The sequence below is a fragment of the Diceros bicornis genome, chromosome 12 (assembly GCF_020826845.1).
Source record: "Diceros bicornis minor isolate mBicDic1 chromosome 12, mDicBic1.mat.cur, whole genome shotgun sequence".
NCBI classification, from domain to species: domain Eukaryota; kingdom Metazoa; phylum Chordata; class Mammalia; order Perissodactyla; family Rhinocerotidae; genus Diceros; species Diceros bicornis.
Genome location: NC_080751.1, coordinates 73,618,057 through 73,640,477, shown reverse-complemented (window position 1 = coordinate 73,640,477; position 22,421 = coordinate 73,618,057). Strand labels below are relative to the sequence as shown.

Here is a 22,421-nt window from a genome sequence, read left to right as displayed (position 1 = left end):
CACAAAAAAAAAAAAAAAAAAAAAAAACTGGTGGGGTAGACCAGCAGGCTGGAGATTCGGAAAGAGTTGCAGTTCCACTCTGAAGGCTCAGGAAGAGCCGATGTTGCAGATGAAGTCTGAAGACAGTCTGCTGGCAGAATTCCCCCTTGCTTGAGGGGGATCAGTCTTTTTGTTTTCTTAAGGCCTTCGATTGATTGGATGAGGCCTGCCCACATTATGATGGACAGCAATCTGTCTTACTCAAAGTCCACTGGTTTAAATGTTATTCTCATCCAAAACATCCTTACTGAAACATCCGGAATAATGTTTGGCCAAATATCTGAGCGCTTTGATCCCCGCCAAATTGACACCTAAAATGACCCATCAAAGAAGGTAAGAGCAGAGGCCTATTATTCGAGTAAGGGAAAGAATGTGAAAGCACTCTGCCTCCTAAAACTATGGAAGTCTGCCTTTAAGAGGTAGTCAATACCATGGAAGTATTTCCAAATACTTTTGGACACGCTTTAGCAACCTAAGGAACACTATATATAATAAGTCAGGCCTTTTGTAAAGCCCCAACTCCCTAACCTGGCATTCAAGGCCTCTTTTACTTGGTCCCAAACCATTTCCCCAAATTAGATTTGCTTTTACTTACCTTTTGGGGAAGTTCTCATTCTGTGACATTAGTCTCTATCTATTGCCCCTTGCATGTGTAACTTCCCGTTTATTTTTGCCCCTTTTCTTTCTGCATTTCTTCAGGGCTCCATTGACAATTGCAGGTGAGATGTTACTGTGGAAAGGAGCCTGGCCTGAGAACAAGAGTGCTAATCACGATGGAGCGCTTACTGGGTATGAGGCACTATTCTTGTGGGTTCCCGCTAGATAACTTATTCCATCTTCACGGCCATCCGATGAAGCAGGGGTTGTTACTGTTCCCACTTTGCAGGTGAGAACTCAATAATTTGCCGAAGTTCTCACAGCCAGTAAATGATAGAGCTGGGGTTGGACCCAGGCAATCTGGCTTCTGCAGATTTGGTGTCTGGCTCTGTCCCTACCTTCCTCATGGATATGGATTAGAAGTCATCCTTTGATTCTGTAGTATGGACAGTTGAACTACCCAAGATGCTCAATCCCATCTTTCCCGTGAAGGTCTCTGTGGTGGGCACTGTGATTACATTCTCAAAACCCTTCCCCCTCCACTAGGTAATTCTGACCACCACCCCAGCCCTTCCCTCCCCACCCTGTGGGATGGGGATTTGGCTCTTACCAGAGTTATCAATATAATACCAACTGCTTGCTACAGTATTGGTCAGAGATGGGCAGATGGTCTGACTCAGGCCAAGGAAAGAGGCTTGCTCGCCCCTTCTGGTTGGTAATAGAAAGTTTTGAAGCCTGGAGTGGCTGCATTCATGTTGCCCTCAAAGGGAAAGCCAAACTGAAGCTAAACCTGATGCCATAAGAGGCAAAGCAGAGAAACCCAATACGAGTTGATGTTGTTAGGCCTCAAGGGCGAACAAACCTGAAGCCACCTTACCTGTGGAAGTCTCAGGTGAGCCTGTAAGTCCCGGCCTTGGCCTTTGGTTCAGCCAGTCCGGGTGGGGTTTGCATTCCGATGTTAAGAGTGTTCCAGTACATCCGCTGCTGATGGCTTAGCCGTCTCTCTTTTCTCTTAGATTGCTGTTAGCTATTTAACTCATTGCTAATTTGCTGTAATCATAGTCTGCCACTTCCCTTGAATGCCACTTACCGTTTATGGTAAGATATTAGATATTTCATTTCAGATTTGTGCCTTATTTCTTCACCTAGATTGTAAGCCAAGGTCTTTGACTCCTTCCAGGAATCTGTAATAGTAGTTCCTTATTAAGAATGTGTTTTGGGGACCACATAACATAATCACACTGTCTTTACCTAAACATGTCTAGGGTAGCAACTAAAGAAGAATGGAGGAGTGATGGCTTTGATGTGGTTGAGTTTGGAATTGAGATGATTCCTGGTGTCCTGGTTTGTCTGGGACTGAGGGGCTTCCTGGGACTGAGACTTATAGGGCTAAAACCCAGAAAGCCCCAGAATAATCTGGGGCAAACCAGAATAATCTGACCACCATTGGCAGTACTGAACCACATTCATTCAATCCAGCCATGAGGACTGCAGGGGATAAAAATGTCAGCGGTTGTTGTAATAGCATCTTACAGTTAGAAACGCGGTCTCAGGCCACCCAGAGTCTTGGGCCAGGTTTGCCAACAACAATAATAGCTGCAATATAGTAAATACCTTCTATGTGCCAAACATTATCCTCTTTTTGAAACTTCTCCATCTTTGCAAAACTGATATTATTTGATTTTACAGAGGAAGCCGTGTAGCCTGGTGGGCGCAAGGCAGCACAGATCATCAAATGGCAGCACCAGCACCCAAACCCAGACCTTCTCAGGTCGAGAGCCTGTCTGCTTCGCCACTGTGCCAGTCTCTGACCCTAATCAATAATCTGGCTGTTGTGATGACATTACTTCCTTCTGGAAAACTCTCTGCTGCTGCTGTATTGTTTTGGGCTTGTGACTTTTAAGTTCTTAACAAGCTTTTGTGGAATGAATGAATGAACTGGGAAATACCATATCTCCTCTCATTTACACAGAATAAATCTCTTGGGAAAAGAGGGTTGGGGTTTGCTTTATATCTGAGAGGAGATGCTGTTGAGTGACTTACCGAACTGCCAGGGATGTATGCCTTCAGCGGTGTGATTGTTAATTACGCTGACAACTGTGGGCCACAGCACTTTGTTTTATAGGAAAAGCCATCAAGAACTTTTAGAGACAATATTAAGGAACCCAGAGTGGACCCTGGGACGGTTAATTTTCATGTCAACTCGACTGGGCTAAAGGATGCCCGGAGAGCTGGTAAAACATTATTTCTGAGTATGTCTGTGAGGGTGTTTCTGGAAGAGATGAGCATTTGGATCAGTAGACTGAGTAAAGAAGAGCATCCTCACCAGTGCAGGTGGGCATCGTGCAATCCTTTGAGGGCTCCAAGAGAATAAAAATGTGGAGGAAGTTTGGATTCACTCTCTGTCTGACTGCGTGAGCTGGAATGTTCCTCTTCTGCCCTCGGATGTCGGAGCTCCTGGTTCTTGGGCCTTTGGACTTGGGGACTTGCACCCAAGTTCTCTCTGGTTCTCAGGCCTTCGGCTTCAGACTGAATTAAAGCACCAGCTTTCCTGGTTCTCCAGCTGCAGTTGGCGGATTGTAGCATTCTCAGCCTCCATAATCTCCTGAGCCAATTCCCATGATAAATCTCTTATATCTCGCTCTATCCTATTGGTTCTGTTTCTCTGGAGAGCCCTGACTAATACAGGCCTCCAATCATATTTCTAAAGCCTACGGGCCGGCCCCGTGGCTTAGTGGTTAAGTGCGCATGCTCCGCTGCTGGCGTCCCGGGTTCTGATCCCGGGAGCGCACCGACGCACCGCTTCTCCGGCCATGCTGAGGCCGCGTCCCACGTACAGCAACTAGAAGCATGTGCAGCTATGACATACAACTATGTACTGGGGCTTTGGGGGAAAAAATAAATAAGTAAAAAAAAAAAAAAAAATTATTAAAGCCTAAATACCCAGAATGACTTTTCTCCTACTTCCAGCTAGTTCCATTCTTGAAAACTCTCAACTATGTAAAATATATTACTTGATACAGAATCAGCAAATAATATTAATTATTAAGAAAAATATTTGGTAATTTTTCTTAGTAGCTTAAGCTTGATTTTTTTTTTTTTCCTGAGAGGTAAGACTTAAAATCAGCTAAGGAAAGAAAGCAACTATGGCTTTATTTCAGTGACGACTGGTAGTTCTATTTGCTTTGATTTTTTTTTCTTTTTATGTTGGTTATTTTTCTTTTAGTTTGTAAAGTCTTCTAATAGTCTTCAGAATGAAAGATACCATGTAATGAGTCTTATTATTATATTTAATGCATTTTTGTAGTTAACGTTTTAAAAACAAAACATATAAAAATCATTCATTTCATTTCCTAGATGGAAAAATATAAACATATTAGCCATAGATAGAAAATTAGTACTGAATACATAATGTAGGTAAATAATGGGGTAAGAAAATATGATGGTTTACAACAAAAAATAAAAATACTCATGGTTGCCCACATAATTCTATTTGAACTACTCTAATTAGTCCAAAAAAAAAAATCACAAGAAACAGCAGGCAATAAGCATTGAGGGATTGCCTGATGCCAAATGTGACTCTTGCTACTTTTGAAATAGTTGGTTTTCCCATTAGCAAGATTCAAAAAATGCTAATAAAATATTTACTAGCTATTACTTTTCTTGACCTATTAGTGGAGTTCACTAATGGACTCAGGCTTCCTAAATGGAAAGTTATGTATTTCTTTAGCGTCTAAGCTGGTGTTCCTCATGTATGGTGTGTCTAATATTTTCTCAACTATAAGCTCGTGTGCTTTTCAAGGTCGCCTTTGGTACTGAACGATATGCACTGTCATGTAGCACATACCCCAGGAAGCCGGGGCTCTTAGGTACAAGCAGTAGAAATCAACTCTAGTCAACGAATAGCAATAGACAAATGTATGAAACTTCCAGAAGGCTGCAGAATCCGATTTGGAAACAGAGAACCAAAGAAGGCTAATAGCATCTAGCACCAAGCCCAAAACCACTCCCCAAGCTGGAAACCCAAAAACACTCCACTCCTAAAACTGTCCAACAGGGCCGTCCTGGCTGCTTCAGGGAAACACCAGCTTCTCATAGCTCACCTCGCCTATGCCAGGCTTCAATGTGGGACACTTCCACTGTTCCCACAGCTGTGACTGCCCCAGAAATGCTACATCACTGCCACCATAGGCATATCTCCACATTTCTGATTCCAGGTTCAGAATAGGTGCATCTAGTTGTCTGGGCACGTGTGTCTTGGTCTTTTTTAGCTTCTACAGTGAGAGGCAGCAATATTTGCCATGTAGGGAATTTCCCAAAGATGGGAAGAGGATTTTGATGCTGGGAGAAATAAAAAAAGACAAATAGACAAACATCACATATATGTGTTTTTGTGTGTAGGTGCACATACACAAACACACACACACGTGATTACAGACATATAATTTATGTTCTCGTTTGCAGAGCTTTTGTATCAGTTTTAATCTGTATCTGTAAAAAGAATTTGGGAGCTCTTCTCTCTGCATAGTCTAGGCAAATTTAACTAGCACCAGAAACCTCCCATGAAACCCTCTTATTATTTGAAGTGGCTTGAAAGGAGGGAAATAGAATTAAAACACGGGGCCAGCCTGGTGGCGTAGCAGTTAAGTTCGCGTGTTCCATTTCGGCTGCCCGGTGTTTGCCGGTTCAGATCCTGGGCGTGGACCTACTCATTGCTCATCAAGCCATGCTGAGGTGGCGTCCCACATAGAAGAGCTACAACTCTACAACTATGATACACAACTATATACTGGCACTTTGGGGAGGAAAAAAGAAAAAGAGGAAGATTGGTAACAGATGTTAGCACAGGGCCAATCTTCCTCTAAAAAATAAAAACTAAAAAAAAAAAATTAGTCCTGGAGAAACATTGTCAGTGCTGTGAAATTTAAAAAAATAAAAGAATTAAAACAAATTTATTTGGATATCTTTTGTATCCGTACATTATAGAGATTTTGGAATACAGGAAATCATAAAATAGAAAATAAAAAGCACACACAATTACACCCTCAGCATCAGCCACTAGTCAATATTGATATAATTCTGTCCTCTCTCTCTGTACACACACAAGTGCTTACACACACTCACACACGTATACATGGTATTACAAAATTCACAGCATGCTAAATATTATTCTGCATCTCTTGCTTTTATTCTTCTAATATTGTAGAGTAGGCTTTTGATATTAATAATATTTTCAAGATTAATTTCAAAAGATTGACATAATATGTTTTCACTATGATTTAATTAACCTTTCCCCTATTGCTAGGCATGGTATGTGGTTTTTACAAACAGATCTTTTGAATGTATCTCCTCAGTGGGATTCTACCAGACAGAATAGTTTTGTGTTGGGTCCAGCCGGGTGGCACAGTGGTTAAGTTTTCAAGCTCCGCTTTGGCAGCCCCGGGTTTGCAGGTTTGGATCCCGGGCATGGACCTACGCACTGCTTATCAAGCCATGCTGTGGTGGTGTCCCATATGTAAAAGTAGAGGAAGATGAGCATGGATGTTAGTCCAGGGCCAGTCTTTCTCAGCAAAAAGAGGAGGACTGGCAACAGATGTTAGCTCAGGGCTAATCTTCCTCACAAAAAAAAAAAAATGGTTTGTGATGCTCATCGTACGAGGTGTGCATGCACCAGTTCTGGAAGGCACCTGTGCTCTGTGTCAATGACGGGGGGGCTTGCTTTCGCTCACTCATACTTCTGTACTTGACCCCCATGCATTCTGTTTAATGTGTAATTGATCAAGTCATTTATTTAGTTCACTAACAAAATCAGCAGGAAAACAGCAATAAAAAAGGTTGAGTGAAATGTGCAGTTTGTTTGGGGAAAGCAGGTTTTCACTATGTGCTCCAAAAATAATTTCTGAGTTACATTAATGGTGAGAACACTGGAGGGGGCACAGGTGTGACAGGAGGGCTTCACTCCATCTAGGTGCTTGGAAGGGGTCCTCCAGAGGGGGATGGACTCCACATTTGTCAAAATGTGTTTCGAATCCTCATTCTGCCCCCAGCAGCCTCCTAAGAAGACCCTGTACGCCTCTGAGTCTTTGCTGTCTCCTCTGTAAGAAGCAGGTGCTGAGAAAAGCCACCGTGTGTGAATCTGTGATTACCTTGAGAAAAGCCTGTTGGGCACCAGGGTCATGACCATCGGTTTCTGGGTGCTGGCTCTGAACGCCACACCAAAGGCCTCCACGCTGCTCTATGTAATATATGTATATGTATATGATATAGTCCTAGACAGACAACAGTGCGCAAGAAATCAGAAACCATGAATTAGAGCTTTGCAGACACAGGAAATAATTGGCTGAATATCTTTTTTTTTTTTTTTCTGTGAGGAAGATCAGCCCTGAGCTAACATCCATGTCAACCCTCCTCTTTTTGCTGAGGAAGACCGGCTCTGAGCTAACGTCTATTGCCAATCCTCCTCCTTTTTTTTCCCCTTTTTCTCCCCAAAACCACAGTAGATTGTTGTATGTCATAGTTGCACAGCCTTCTAGTTGCTGTATGTGGGACGCGGCCTCAGCATGGCTGGACAAGTGGTGCGTCGGTGCGTGCCCGGGATCCGAACCCGGGCCGCCAGTATCGGAGCGCGCGCACTTAACCGCCAAGCCACAGGGCCGGCCCCAGCTGCACACCTTTTAGTCAAGAACACGTGTTTTTCAGTGTTTCTAGGAACTGAAGTGCTTGTAAACAACAGAACACACTCAGACGGGAAGGTGGCTTTCCACTGATAATGGCGTTCACTAACACTCCCCTCCTCTGGGAGTTACTTCTGTAACCTCAACTCCTGTAGCCCAACAAGGAGCCTGGGGAGAGGACTTCGAGGTTCTCTCCCTACAGGCTGAGGCCTCTGACTAGTTGAAACAGGTAGTTCAAAGTCCATCCCTCGTGAACATGACTTATGGACGACTTCCTCAGTTCTCACCAACATTGACTCTCATCTTGGGAAGCGTCTCACAATCATACTTGTCTCCTTCAGCCGACACATTTTACCGAGGGCCTCCATGTGACAACTATGAACTAGGTTCTGGGAAAGAACAGTGAGCAAAACAGACAAAGTGCCTCTTCTCAGGGAATGAGTGGAGGAGACACTAGATAAACAAATAAATGAATATCAATAGGTGGAGAAAATTTCGGTGTGGTAGGGGTATAGGGAGGGTTTGTGTGAGGGAGGATGAGCTTTGATATAGGCTACAGGACGGTCAGGGAAGGTCACTTTGTCTAGGTGACACTGGAACAGAGACCTGAGTGGAGGGTGGGTCCAAGCCAGGAAGGTAGTTGACAGGAGAGCCAGGGAGAGGGTACGGTAAGTGCAAAGGCCCTGAGCTGAAAGTGCATCTGATATATGAGGAAGAGCAAGGATGTTCTCCAGCCTAGAAATAACAAATCAGGAGGAGGCTGTGGCTATAAAGGGAGATGCACCAAAAAACAAGGTATTGAGGAAGGAGATGGAAGAACTGTCAAAGGTAGACATAGGAACTGAGCAAGGATAGCTACTCAGAACCATTTAGTGTGAGTCCAAGTTGTCCCACACCCCTGGAGTCCCTCCAAAGGAGTCACTTTATTGTACACAGCACCATGGATAGCTGATGTCCACATGATAAAGCTAACTTGCTAGTATGAGTTTATATTTATATCCAACACTCAATTCATCTCAATTCCGAAAGTCTCGCTTCAGCCCTCACGACATGTGAGACACTAGCTGGACTATGGGAATATGAAGATGAATCATTTAGGGTCATCACAGCCCAGAGTGCCCAATCTCACTAGCGAGAAACATGTATAGCTCTGTACTCTGATTAAGAAAACAGGGAAATGATTTATGTATCTTAGGAAGTTCTCAATCCAAAATAGTTTCACTTATATTTAAACTACTTAACACTAAAAGGGTAATCTCAAGTTGCTGGAAAATTCGCTGATGTGGAAATCCTTATTCCCAACAATGTCAGCTAAAAGAGAGCTAAAAGAGATGTATTTGTACATACATACACACTATTATACACATAAACCAATAATTATATAACATTGCAATAATTTCTGAACACTGTCCTCAAATTGATAAAATGCATGCTAAATATTCAACAACATGATTATGTTTCTGCCCTATGACTAAGAATGGGTGACTTGAAGCTTGTGAGCTCAACTAGTCTTCTAAAGGCTCCAGGTCTGTCAAGCAGATCCAGCCGTTGGAAGACACCCGGGTCCCCTCTGAGGATTAGGCAGCCTCGCTCTGCTCCAGCACCCAGTGCTCCCTCCATCTCCCCGAGGAGAAGGACGTGGGCAGTTGTACATTTAGGTGCATTGGAGAGTGAGGCTGCGGCGAGGTAGTGGAGTCAGGGACCCGGTCAGTGCCTCTGGGGATGGCTTGCCCTCTCTGTATGAGGCCCTTTGTATGTGATGTGGCAACTCCTGCCTCCAAGAGATGGAGTGAACTTTACCTGGAAATGATGCTCGCAGGGTCCCAGCCGGGCCTCAGGAGGCCCTGTGTGTTTCTGCTTGCCCTCTTGGGTCCCTACCCAGTCTCCACATGAGTAAGCCAGGAGCTGCTGAGGGGAAGAGAGCACACACACCAATGTCAGCCAGCCCAATTGTCCCGGCTGAGGTCCCAGACAGATGAGAGAGCCCAGCCAGGATTATCGGAGCTGACTCATAGCTGACCCACAACCGACTCTAGACCTGTGAAGGAGCCCAGCAGAGAAGCCTCATCCGGCTGAGCCCACACTGAACTGCTGACCCATTCAATCACAAGCTAAGTGGATGGCGGGTGTCTGAGGCCACCAAGTTTTAGAGTGGTCCTTATGCAACAACAGCTTACTGATGCAGCCTCCATTCAGAAATACATCTATATCTACATGCAAATCTATATTCATTTATGTACCAAAGAAGGTGATGACAGAAGAGGAATCACATGCAATATACACACAGATGTAGACTTGCAGAAAGTAGAAATTGTCATAGGCAAAGAAACCAATAGACATATAAATCTCATCCCTAAAACTACTTTAGGAATTATTTGAAAAATATTGATTCATGTATTTTCACCATCTGAACACCTGAATGAGCGCTAAATGCAAGAGACAGAATCAGTGAGTTTTGGTCCTTTCCCTGAGGTTGGATGAGGAGACACTTGTGTCATACGCTATGGCTTATGAGCATTTACCCATTTGTTATTTTATTTTTAATAAAACACACCTGTGAGATAAAAAGGGCTAGAATCAGCATCCCTCTTTTCCAGATACTCAGAAAGGTTCACGCAAGTTTCCAAGACAGCGCCGAGTGTGGGCGTCAGTGCCGGGCCTCAGGCCCAGTTTGTCTTAGCAAATCCTGCGCTCATTACCCTGCTTCCTGCCAGCGAGTTTGCAAGGATGTGTGTGTTACAGGCTTGACTTTGCTTCTGTCATTGGTGCTGTGGCTGACCCCACTGTTGCATGTATTCCGTTTCCTCACCCTCCTAATTAACACCGTTTCCTGTTCCCGAGAGGTCTGCCAGTGGACTCACTCTTCCTTAATCACTGTCGTGAAGGTGCCCCTCTGGGTAGAGTTAAGATTCATTCTATAATCAGACCTTGACCTCGGGGGATGAAAACAAAAAGAAATTGGAAAAGAGTAAAGTTTATCATTTTCCTACTAAAGCTGACCTATGTAGATGACATACAGATGTAGAAAACCCATATAAACGTGACACAAATCATAATTTTCTGGTGTAAGCAATTGGTATGTATTACGAGTTGGATTGCATCCCCCTCAAAAGTCATACTTTGAAATCCTAACTGAAGTACCTCAGAATATGACCTTATTTTGAAATAGGGTCATTGCAGTTGTAATTAGCTAAGATAAGGTCATACTGGAATAGAGTGAATCCCTACTCCAATATGACTGGTGTTCCAGTAAAAGGGGAAACTTGGACACAGACACACACACAGAAGAATACGATGTGAGGACAAAGACAGAGGTTGGGGTGAAGCATCTATAAGCCAAGGAACACCAAAGATTACTAGAAAACCACCCGGAGCTACAAGTCCTCCCTCACCGTCCTGGGAAGGAACCAACTCTGCTGACGCCTTAATCTCGGACTCCTGACCTCCAGGGCTGTGAGACGATAAATTTCTGTTGTAAGCCCCCCACTTTGTGTTACTTTGTTCTGACAGCCCCAGCAAACTAATACAGTATGCTTACTAGTTTATATGTCATTTGCGTTAAAAATGGCATGCTTCCTGTTCAGCATGTCCAACTGTGCATCTCCTCCTTCTCCCAAATCCCACAGAAATCCCAGTTACTATGTACCTAGGGAATACATCCATAATTCTGCTAAGAACGTTGGGAGACAAAGCATTCGTGGGTCGGAGACATTGTCACATTTTCAGAAAACCAAAAGGAACTGTTGCGAGATGAAGCAGTGTGGGGAGGCTGCACCTAGAATACGCACAAGAGAAGTCTGCCATACAAGTGCTTCCTTGCTTGCCATAGAGCTAGTATTTTCCGTGAACAGTTTCTAGGTTGGAGAAGTTAGAAAAGTCTGCTCTGCAGTGATGAGTCATGTGTGGATGATATCATATAGTTATGCTTGTCATATCCAGGAAGTGGTTTAAGACATAAAAACTGGATGACAGCTTGAGCCGGTGTCAGGAAGCCACCCTTTCTGCCACTTGCACTGCGGTGTTCCCCCAAAGATGATGTCTCTGCAGTGACAGCTGGAATGTCTTCGGGGACAGTTTGTATATACTGAGGGGATGGAAGAACACACTGAAGTGAGATGGCAGTAACTGAACGCGGGATCATATTACTGCCTTCCCCTCGGATGTAGTGTATGAGAAAACTTGACATCATCCAGGAGAGGAGCAGGGGCTGTACCATGAATAAATCATTGCACAAGTGAAAAAGTGGCAGCAGGAATTGCATTTCTTGTGATACAGTATTTACCATATTACCTGAATCGGCATCGCCAGAGATTTTTTTTTTTCTTCTTCTTGTAGAAAGATGACAGCAATTTTTAAAGCATACTATTTTTATTTAAGTTTATTTCAAATTTTTATATTATTTTTTCTAAAATATCAGGTGAAATGAAGCAAAAGAAGCAACTCTCAATTTCTTTTAGGTGTTGGTTTTCAAATTTGTAACACAGGGTTTTCAGGAATAACCAATGTAGTTGGGGCTTTCTAAGTTTCTTCTACTCAGGAAAGTTACCAAATCAGTCAGGTTGAACTAAGTGATGCTGTGATGACAAAAAAACAAACAAAAAAGACCCCTGAATTTTCAGTGGCTGAAAACAACAAGGTTAATTCTTGCTCATATCCCCAACCATCACATCAGCCCAGGCCTCTATTCCACACATCACTCCAGGGCCCAGGCCACCATTTGAAGCATCACTGGTTACTATGGCAGAGGGAAACGCCACATGCACTTTCCCGGAAATTACATATGTCATGTCTTCTTGCAAGTCATTGGCTAAGACTAGTCACATGGCCCCACACAACCACACAGGTCCAGGAAGTGCCACTCTGATCAGAAGATCCAAAGCTGCGCGTATTTACTGAGAAGCATTTATGATTAATGCATTATTTAGCTAATTTCTATTTCGTAAAGTGAAAAGTTGTTTTAAAACCTATATCATGTAATGCTAGTCAGCAGGTAAAACGAGATAGGCCACCTGTTTTTATGCAACCAGTATCACTTTCTTTGTTTTCTATAACTGAGCACAATTTCTACATCAAGCCTCTATTTTGCCTAGTGGCGGAAACTTACTATTAGAAAATTAGGATCAGTTTAGTCAAATAGATGTTTATTTAGTTCAGGGTTTTGTGTAAATTGTAATGAAGGATTGGCTTCTGTGGCAAAGGGACGTGATTTCTTCAGTAACCTACGTCTGACCACATGTGCATTTTCTGAAATGTACATCATACTTGGCTGGAGGTCCTGAGCGCCTACACTGTTGGCAATCACTGGATTGTAGGAGCTCTCATAAGGTCCGGCCTTCCAGGTCATGCCTTGTTCTCAGCTACGTGGAAAGGGAAGACAGTTGACTTCTCCCTTTGATAAACTGGGAATGCTCCAGAATGCTGGAGCTGATGTCCACTGCTTTGCTCAGCACCCAATCTGTATGGCACTCAGACCTCGCGGGTGGTTACGAGAGGAATTTTGTACCTTGCTCCCTTTCAACCTGGTGGATGGGGCTGGGGTGAGGAACCGGAAGGCGGGGAGCGGCTTAGATCCCCCCACAGTGGTGCCGCACTAACTCAGCAATTTTTGGTACAAATCTAGGCTTGACGGCGAAAAGCCAGGAAGCAACTGCTTGTATTCCTTTCTCACATTTTCTTTCATAACAACTGTATTCTGAAGACAGTACAATTTAGTGTCTAATTTGAATGGAAAGGATGATGAGGTCAAAAGGCATTGTACCACTGCACTGATTAATGTTTTAGAACACCATCAAGACACACGTGTAGACATGTCCCAGAAACTGTGTGACCTCAGTAGGGGTTTCCCAGTGTGACAGCTGCAAACCCAGGGATTTCTACAGGCCTAAGATCAAATCTATTCAGCTGTGACCAGTCGCTTAAGATCGGGCAAAATAGTCACCTGTCTGAGTCTTATTTCCCTTGAAAATATTTGATGTGGACTAGCGCCGGCATAGAATGAATACTCAAAAAACAGTAGTTCTCATTACTATTAATATATTACTATTAATTCCTACTATTAATTTGCTAATGATTAATGGTAGGAGGCTCCACTTGTGACCCATCTCTGTGGAAGAATGGGAATTTGAGTTATATCTAATTTGTAGTTTACAAATGAAATGTAACATAAATTAATTCAAGAAAATCACTGGCTGCAAAGTTCTTCTGTATTGGTATAAACATATAAACAGAACAATTTAAAAATCACTGGCAGGATATGATGTCTGGGATTTTCTTCAAAATAATCCAGTAGATGAGTTATTAATGAAATAAGAGCAGTCATAAATTATTGATTATCGAAACAGAGTCATAGAAACATGGGGTTCATTGTACTTTATTTTTGTGTATGTTTGAAATTTTCTATTATACATTTTTTTAATCACTAGTACACATAACATATTTGAAGCCAACAGGTGATTACACATTTATGGGTATATTGAGTCAAATCATTTTTATAGAACATTATAGCTTCTCATGAAATTTACATAGCATTTGAAGAACCCAAAGGGGAAAAAATATATATTGAAGGTAACTTTATTAGATAAAATACAGGATAATTATCACTTTATAAGAAATTATTTGTTTTTTAAAGTCTAATGAATTTTAGACTATATATTATATTTATTAGATACATAATTAGATATATAACATATTATATTTATTAGATACATTTATTAAAAATTTCTAACGTATTATATTAGAATGTGTCTTGAATACCTCTTGTAGGCTAGTGATTCTGTAAGATTCTTTCTGCACATTATCTCATATCGCTCACAGTGTTCTTTTGTGGGCTTAATGGGGATATTCCCATATTACGGGTGAGTAAACCAAGGAACAGAAAGGTTAAGTAACTAGCTTGAGGAAATGCAGCTAATAAATGATGTCATTTTGCCAGGTCTCTCTGGCCCAAAGCCCTTGATTCTTCCACTGTTCATTCTCACTTGGCCGACACAGCTGTTCATTAAACACCTAGAAGTCGTCCTTAAATATGAATCCGTGAATGAGATCATCCAGTTAGGGCAACACTGAGAATAACGCCTTAAAATCAGATGTAGGAGCTGTTTGTTATGGGGAGTGTGGTGTCGGGCTGGTGTGAGTGCTGGCTGTGGAGGCTGCGGGCCTGGGGGTGACACCAGCTGGCACTGCCGGGGGCTCATTAGAACTCCTCCTGTTCTGAGGGCACTGTGTCAAGGCACAAGGTGAGGCCCAAGCCTAAGGGCTCTTGGCACTCAAGGCGCTCCACACTGGGGTTTTGTGCAAGCCTTCTCAGCCCTCAGGGAGCCCAGAGTGACAGCTCCACCCCAGAGGGTTTCCTGCCGGCCTTGGTGGTCAACCTGCCTGCCCTTTGGAAGGAGTGTTAATCCTTGGACTTTGTCCCTCTGAAACTGCGTTTATCACTTGTGTTTATGTGTTGATACAACTGCTTACATTGATTACTGGGTTCGTGTCCCCTCTGTTTAAACTGCTTTTTGGAGGCAGTAGCCCTGTCTCATTAATCTCAGTATCTCTGGCACCTCGCATTAGGCCTGTCAGATGGTTGGTGCTCCGTAAATGTTGTTGCACTGGATTAATGTATCTCTCCCTCTTTGTTAAGCTCCTTCAGCCCATCTATCTAAACTATATGTGGTCCTGTAGGTTCTAGCCAGAAGGTTATTAACAACTGGCACCAACTATTTGTTAAAAAGTGGTGCTGTTTACCCAGTGAGTCCAATGAAGGAATGGATTTGGTGAGTGAGTGAGTGTGTATATGTGTGTGCATGTGTTTGCGTGTGTGAAATGTGTTACACTGCAGTTCAGGAAGCCTGGGGTTCTGCTCATATTTGACCACTAGCTTACTCTCTGGTCCCTGGCTCATCACGGAGCTGTCCTGGGCCCCAACCTCCTTACCTGTGGTTGTTTGTGGTGCGGTGATTAAGAGCGAAGGCTCTGGGCCTAGGAAGATGAATCTGGGTTTGCATTCTGGCTGCGCTACTTAGCTCTTGGGCAAGTTACTAGCCTCTCTCTGCCTCAGTCTCCTTATCTGTAAAAGGGGAATAATGGTCCCCATCTCAGCAGGTTCTTCTGAGGTTTAAAGATGATGAATGCGAAGTGCTTACTCAGCCCCAGGCCTAGCACAGAATAACCTTTTCCTGAGTGTTGATTTTTCTCTCTAATCCCAGGACTGGTTGAGGCGCTTAACAACATCATGTGGCTGTACATGAACCCTAAAAGGAAAGGGTATTAACATACCCGAAAAGATTCTTCCTCCCTGGCCCCCATGTCTGCTCCATTGTAGTTAGCCCATGGTTCCGCAGTGATGAGGATGGACAGGTCTTTTCTGTGCTAAAGGACTAGCGTTCGGAGTAACCCATCAGCTTGACAAAGAATGATACAGAGGATTCCGGGGATTTGAGAAGAAATAAATTGTTGGTTATATTTTCACACTCCTCCCCACTCCCCATTTTAACAAGGTCTTTTGCGTCGATGATATTTTTTCAGTCTTACAAATCACTTTTCCCCAGATGCCAGCATTTCCTTTTTGTGGCCTGTTTCCTCCACGAGCACTCAGAGAAGTCTCACTTCAGTAACACGGAACAATCAAGTGAGTTAGGGAATCCAGATATGTAAAGCAACAATTTAGGGGGAAAAAAGAATATCAAATCTATAAAACTCCAAGGGAAATCAAGAGCAACAGAGTTGCCCTGCAAAGGGTGGTGGGGGCGGTGATGGGGCCTTAAATCCTCCTCTGAGCAGAGCCGGCTGTGTTATCACCCTCTGCTGAGATGAGGTCTCTGGTTTCACCGAAGGTGGGTGTCAGAGCCCCTGATGGATCAGCCACCAATCATTAACCAAGTCCTCTTCTTACTTCCCTCCTGAGGGACCACAGGAAGATGGAGAGAGGCAATCTCAGCACAATAAAATGGTTTGGGTGGGGGATAGGACTTTATGAAAGAGAAAGAAAAAGTGACCACTCAGGCTCCGGTCTCTGAGATCTGGCAGAGGCAAGCTTACAGCCTTGGCCACCATGTGGCCTTGGACGTTTTCTCCCTGTCTTGCAGGCATTCTAAAATTGAAGACTGGGTTGGAGGCATTTGAATCGGCCCCTAGGACCCCTGCCCAGTCAGGCCCTCCTAGCTTTGTCATGGTTTTCAGAATTAGCCAGGAGGCATGCATAAGAAAGCAGGTGTGGGGCAGGGTCCTTCGGGCTGACTTCCTCCAAACACTAATCTTGTAGAGGCTTAAGAATTCTAAGTGCTCCTGGACATATTAGCATATTACATATATCTATAAGGGGCTTTGAAATATCACTAAAAATGTCTGTAAATTGCATTTCTCTATTTTTCATTGCAATAAGAGGCCAAGGGAAAAACTGGCCATGCAGAAGATCAACTCGAATGCCGACTCTGAGACCTTCGAAAAGTAATTTAACATCTCGGATCCTTCACTCATTATTTCCACCGTGTCTGGAGATTTAAATAAAAGAATATATGTTAATTTTTTCTAAGCTTTTAAATACCATTGGGGCTGGCCCCGTGGCTTAGCAATTGAGTGCGCACGCTCCGCTACTGGTGGCCCGGGTTCGGATCCCGGGCGCGCACCGATGCACCACTTGTCGGGCCACGCTGAGGCCGCGTCCCACATACAGCAACTAGAAGGATGTGCAACTATGACATATAACTATCTACTGGGGCTTTGGGGAGAAAAAGGAAAAAAAAAGGGAAAGGGTTGGCAATAGATGTTAGCTCAGGACCGGTCTTCCTCAGCAAAAAGAGGAGAGTTGGTATGGATGTTAGCTCAGGGCTGATCTTCCTCACAAAAATAAATAAATAAATAAATAAATAAATACATACTATAGAAACAAAGAATATATTACTCCTTATAGCTAAAGATCTAATATAATTTGAATTGCTTTGCTTTCACTGCAGAAGTGTCACTTATTAATGGCAGCAAATTAAGAAAACATAAATAAGCATAAAGAAAAAAAATTAAAATAGTGTGTCATTCCACAATCCAACATTAACCATTATAAATACATTGTTTATCCCCTTACAGTATTTAAATGAATTTGACACTAGATGTTGTGTGGCATTTTTCATTCTTTTAAATCCAAGGCATTTACAAATTGCTTAGAATTTCCATGAGCCAGGGACTGTTCTAAGCTTCACAGAGAGTAAATCATTGAATACAGCAAGCCCATATCATACGTACTGCTATTATGCCTGCTTTTTTACATGGGTAAACTGAGGCGTGGAGAGGTTAAGTTTCTCATCCAAGATTTCTTAGTAAGTTGATAACAGAAGAGAGATTCAGAACTGGGCCTTCTGAACCCAGAGCCTATGCTATTATCCACTAGGCTACGTGGCCCCATTTCTCTCCCTGAGAAGTGTTTTTTTGAGGGGAAATAATAGGTTTGATCGTGAATTACTATCAATATTTTAATTGTTCTTATTGGCCAGGCACTGAATGTTCTACGCCCACACAATATTGTGTATGAAATATTGGGCTCAATACATCTTTGTTGAGCTGCATTCAAAGTTAAATTCGACCTCTCATCCAGAGAAGACTACCACACAGTCAAAAGGCCTCCACACACACCACTGTATTCAAGTGAAATGCACGCACATAGTTTTAAAAGGAGCAGAACTAAACTTTTGTAACGACCTCCTGTGGTTTTCCCATTTGTCTCCACAGTGTTCTTACAGTCTGTTTGTGCAAAGCAGCATCCCATCCAGAATCATGAGTGGAACCTGTTGTCCCTGTGTCTCCTTGAATCTACCAGAGTTCTTCTTCTCATGGCACTGCCTGGGGGAAGAGAACAGGCCAGCTGTCCTGTAGAATGTTCTAGATTGGTTGCTTACCTACATCTAGCCAAAAGCTTGATTTGCTTCAAGTTAAACATTTTGTAGAAGAATACAGTATAGAAGGTAATTTTATTCCCTTGTACATGATGTTGTTTTAAGTCTTTTTACATTAATAATTATGTATAATGTCCCCTATAAGATTATACGTGGCTCAAACAATCATCGTGATTATCCTTCTTTTATAACCCACAGTGTCCAGCACACGGGCCTGTTGTCTTCAGCATTATTTCCAAAACGGATGATGGATGGATGATGGAAGGACAAAGAGCAGTCGGATGATGTGCTTCTTCATGTACCTGGTGCAGTTGGTGGGTTCACTCAGCCCGTCCTCCGTGTATCAGGTCACGACTAGCAGGACAGCCCACTTCCAGCCCCTCTGAGGTGGCGTTCAAGAGAATCAGTGTTTCCGAAGCTGTCCCCAGAATGGATTCGCTAACTTCTGCGGCATCCTATAGATTCACACTTATCAACTATTAACCACTACCCTGTTTTTGGACGTTTATAGATCAGCTTTCACACGCCCTTTGAAGAATGGTTTCCTGTTCTAAGAACCCGGGTTATCTGGGCAACCATGGAGAGCATGGGCGTCAGTGCTCTGCCAGGCGCCCTGGGAAGCGGCCACGATAATGAGAAGAGCTAGTATTTCCTGGGGCTCGCTATGTACCAGGCACCTCTGTCCTCACATCACAAGTATTAAAGTTTTGAATCCTCACAATCCTGTTGGTGCAGAGGAGAAAACTAAAGCACAGAGAGGTTAATTAACTTTTCCAAGGTCACACAGCTCTTGAGCTGCAGAACCAGGATTCAAACCCAGACCTTCTGGGTCCAACATTCATGCTTTTAACAGTCTACTCCTAAGAATATGGGTTGAAGCTATGAAATTGGGTGATTTTTAAGTGCTGTGATATACTAATTTCTATTTCTTCTTTGGAATTTACTTGATCCAGCTGTAACCCCCGAGCAAGTGCTCTCCTCTCCTTGAAGCTCATTTTGCTTCCTCCGACCTGTGCTTTGCAGGCTGACCCACATTCCTCGGAAGTCTCAGCCTGGGGTTCTTGGGCCAAGCTGATGGGCCCCCCTTCCTACTCCCTGCGATCCCCAGGCGTGGAGTGGCGCTGGGTATGGCGGGCCTGGGATGCACTCATTATACGGGAGGATTAGCTTCTGGTTACCACAGGGATGCTCTGGTCCTGCCCCCTGCCAGGGGTTTGCTGGGCTTTCAAAGCCTTTCATCTCTCCGAATCCTACAAAGCCCTCTGATAAAGGAGAATCGACCACAGTGTCTGCCCCTTCCAGGAGACATTGTGGGAGGCGAGCATGGAGGCTTTGTGTGGGACCCATCGGAGCCAGAATTCCAGTTTTGCCACCTACTGCTGACCCTTTCACTCTCCCGACCAAGGCTTTATTGCCTACATTCCTTCCACCTGGCCAGATGCCCTCTCACCTTCACCTGTCCAAAAACCCTGTGCTGAGAGCTGGCTCCCGGCCCCTCCTCTGAGTCAGGGGCGGCTTGGCTTTCTGCATGAGAGTACAGGTTTAAAGTCAGATAGCTCTGGGTTCAAAGTATCCTTTGGCTAGCTATATGAGACTTGATGTTTCTCAGTTTTCCTGGGGGAAAAAAGGAGATAATGATATTCCTATCTTTTTGGGTTATTTCAAGGCATTAAAAAAATATACACATAAAGCTATTACCAGAGCACCTGACCAATAGTGAGTGCTCAGTAATCAGGACGTGTTCTTATTAGGGGGATGTGTGTGCGTGTGTGCACACATAAGGGGTAGATATTCAGAGAGCTCATCAGCTTGGTGGAAACATTGCTTTTCTACTCAAAACCCTAGGCCTGAGTTCCTACACAGGGCACTTTTCACTAGTAACCTTGCTGTTGGTAAGTGTGTCTTCTCTTCCCACCGTCTGCAAATATTCCAAAGTGACTGCAAGTTCCTGAGGACAGCATCCGGATCTGCTTTGTATCCTTCTCTTCCAGAGAGCTGTGCCAGAATGTTTTCCACGACAGTCATCAATATATATTGAATAAACACATGGATATGTGAGTATCTGCAATCTCCCCAAACCACTCTGAATTATGATTTTTTTCATGCCAAGGCCATCATCAGAAAATGTTTATTCAGTTGCTGATCTATTCAGCACAGAGCAGGGCAGTAAGTGCTCAAAGAAACGAGAAATTCAGGTCTTGCCCTCCAGCTCACCTCTCAAGGGGCTGGCCCACCCAAACTCTGTTATCACTGGGAAATGACTCAGCCGGTGCTCAGCTACCTTGGAGAGTTTGATGGAGGAGGTGAGCCCTGTGAGCCCAGAGCCACCCTGCAGAATCGATTAACCTGACAGGGCTCTCTTGATGAGCACTGCACCTTCTAAGTACCCGCTCTAGTCAGTTATGGACTCGCCCAATTGTTAGGAGCTTGAGGTTGCGTGCGGCCGGATCACACTCAAAGAGACTAAGGAGGGAGTGTCAAAGCTCCCTGCCACCTTATTCTCTTGGGTCTGTCCCTCAGGAATGGGAATTAAACAAATGCATCAGTCCAAATGAAAAGTCACAATTTTTCTTTGAATAACATAGAATGAGTTTCCTAGAAAATTAAACTGAATTAGTGTTGATGTTTGTATTTTTTTCTTGTTTACTGAACACGGCATTAAACATACAAGCCGATCCCTCAAGTTAATCTTCCTCCTTATCCACAGAAACAGAAAGTAGATTAGTGGTCGTCAGGCTCAGGGATGGGGGTGACTGCTAATGGGGACGGGATTTCTTTTTGGCTGGTGAAAACATTCTAGAATTAGCCAGTGGTGGTGCTTGCACAACTCTGCGGAAACCACTGGCTTGTATATTTCAAAGGGTGAATGTTAGGGTATGTTAATTATACTGCAATAAATCTGTTACTTAAAAATAACAACAACAATAATAATAGAGTAAATTTCAGCCATTTTTCCACTTCCCAGGTGCCTATTTTTGTCTTGTCCCAGGACCTCTCAATCCAAGGAAGGCTGCGTACACAGTAGACAGAACAGCCAAGGCGTCTGTGACCGGGGGTGAAAATTCCTAACCAGCAATTACAGTGGCAGGCGGCAGCAGGAAGTGCACCTCTGTGACATGTCCTTCGCCAGATAAGACAGCATTTGCTTCCTTTGTGTTGTGTCTAGATCAATTAGAAGGTGCAGCCATGGGGTAAAGTGCAGGATGTTTGCCCTGTAAAGCTCGTGAGCACACCTTGAAACTTGAGACCAGAGGCTGTTGCAAACAGGCCCCTTGCTCATGAGAGCGGGAAGCTCTTTTCCCAAAGAGTCACAGGCTGTATAACGGAGGGTTTGTCTAAAATTGGTTACCAACACTCGCTACTTTTGTTTAAATGCTAAAAGTATTTACTAAGATTCACTTCAAGGGTCAAAAGATCAGCAACCCAAATCTATTTAGAAAAATCCCAACTGTGTGCTCTCAGATGCAGGGCACTTAATGAGAATTTCCAGAAAGGAAAATTCTATTCTCAGAGGCGAGAGAATTCAGGAAGAAAGGAGGCCTCTGTCTCTTCCTCTGAAAGGCGCAGTCGTGGTCCTGAGACAATCAACCCTGTTCCCTCTGTAGACTCTTCACGAACAAACGCAGTAGATCCCACATCCTCGTGGGCCTGTTGATGGGACAAGCCCAGTACTTTCTGGCTTCATCCAGTGCCCACGCTAGCTCAGTGCTGTGGGAAATGGGAATGAAGCAAAGGACAGGGACCCACCCGAAGGAATTTACAGTCCCGGGGGGAGATAACAGGAACCGATTTGAAGATTAGGAAGACTCAAGGCAACATGTCAATTTGACAGTCATTTTTCTTTTTTGTCCCTGCTCTGGGGCCCTGTGTTGTGGGGACTCGGCATAAGGGTGTCCTCTCTGCTCCTGCCCTTAAGGAGCGCACGGAGAAGTGGGGCAGGAGTCAGAAAGTGAAATAACTCTACCTCCTGTGAGCCCAAGTGGTGCAGAGATACCTGTGAGGGCCCACCTGGCTAGGAAGGGGGGCAGGACATGAAACAATAAAGAGAGGATTCCTGGGCTGATTGTGTCCCCCCAAAATACGTGTTCAAATCCTAACCCCCTAGTATCCGTGACTTTATTTGGAAACGGGGTCTTTGCAGATGATCAAGTTAAGATGAGATTGCTGGGGTGGGCCCTAATCCAGTATGGCTGGTCTCCTTGTAAAAAGAGGGAGACTTGATACGGACAGGCACCCAGGG

General features: G+C 43.8%; 1 long non-coding RNA gene across 4 annotated transcripts in view; it reads left to right on the top strand.

Annotated features, from left to right (window-relative positions):
* The window catches only part of LOC131412227 (uncharacterized), a 38,181-nt gene extending 15,764 nt beyond the window's left edge, over positions 1-22,417 (top strand). For 3 of the 4 annotated variants that reach the window (XR_009221726.1, XR_009221728.1, XR_009221727.1), the window contains 2 exons: positions 739-828; positions 2,326-4,011. This is a non-coding gene — a long non-coding RNA (uncharacterized LOC131412227). Of the gene's footprint in view, positions 1-738; positions 829-2,325; positions 4,012-15,824; positions 15,928-18,017; positions 18,251-18,379; positions 18,496-20,174; positions 20,236-21,170 lie in introns of those variants that run through there. The other variant, XR_009221729.1, reaches the window with a different exon arrangement.
* Positions 22,418-22,421: the final 4 nt, after the last annotated feature.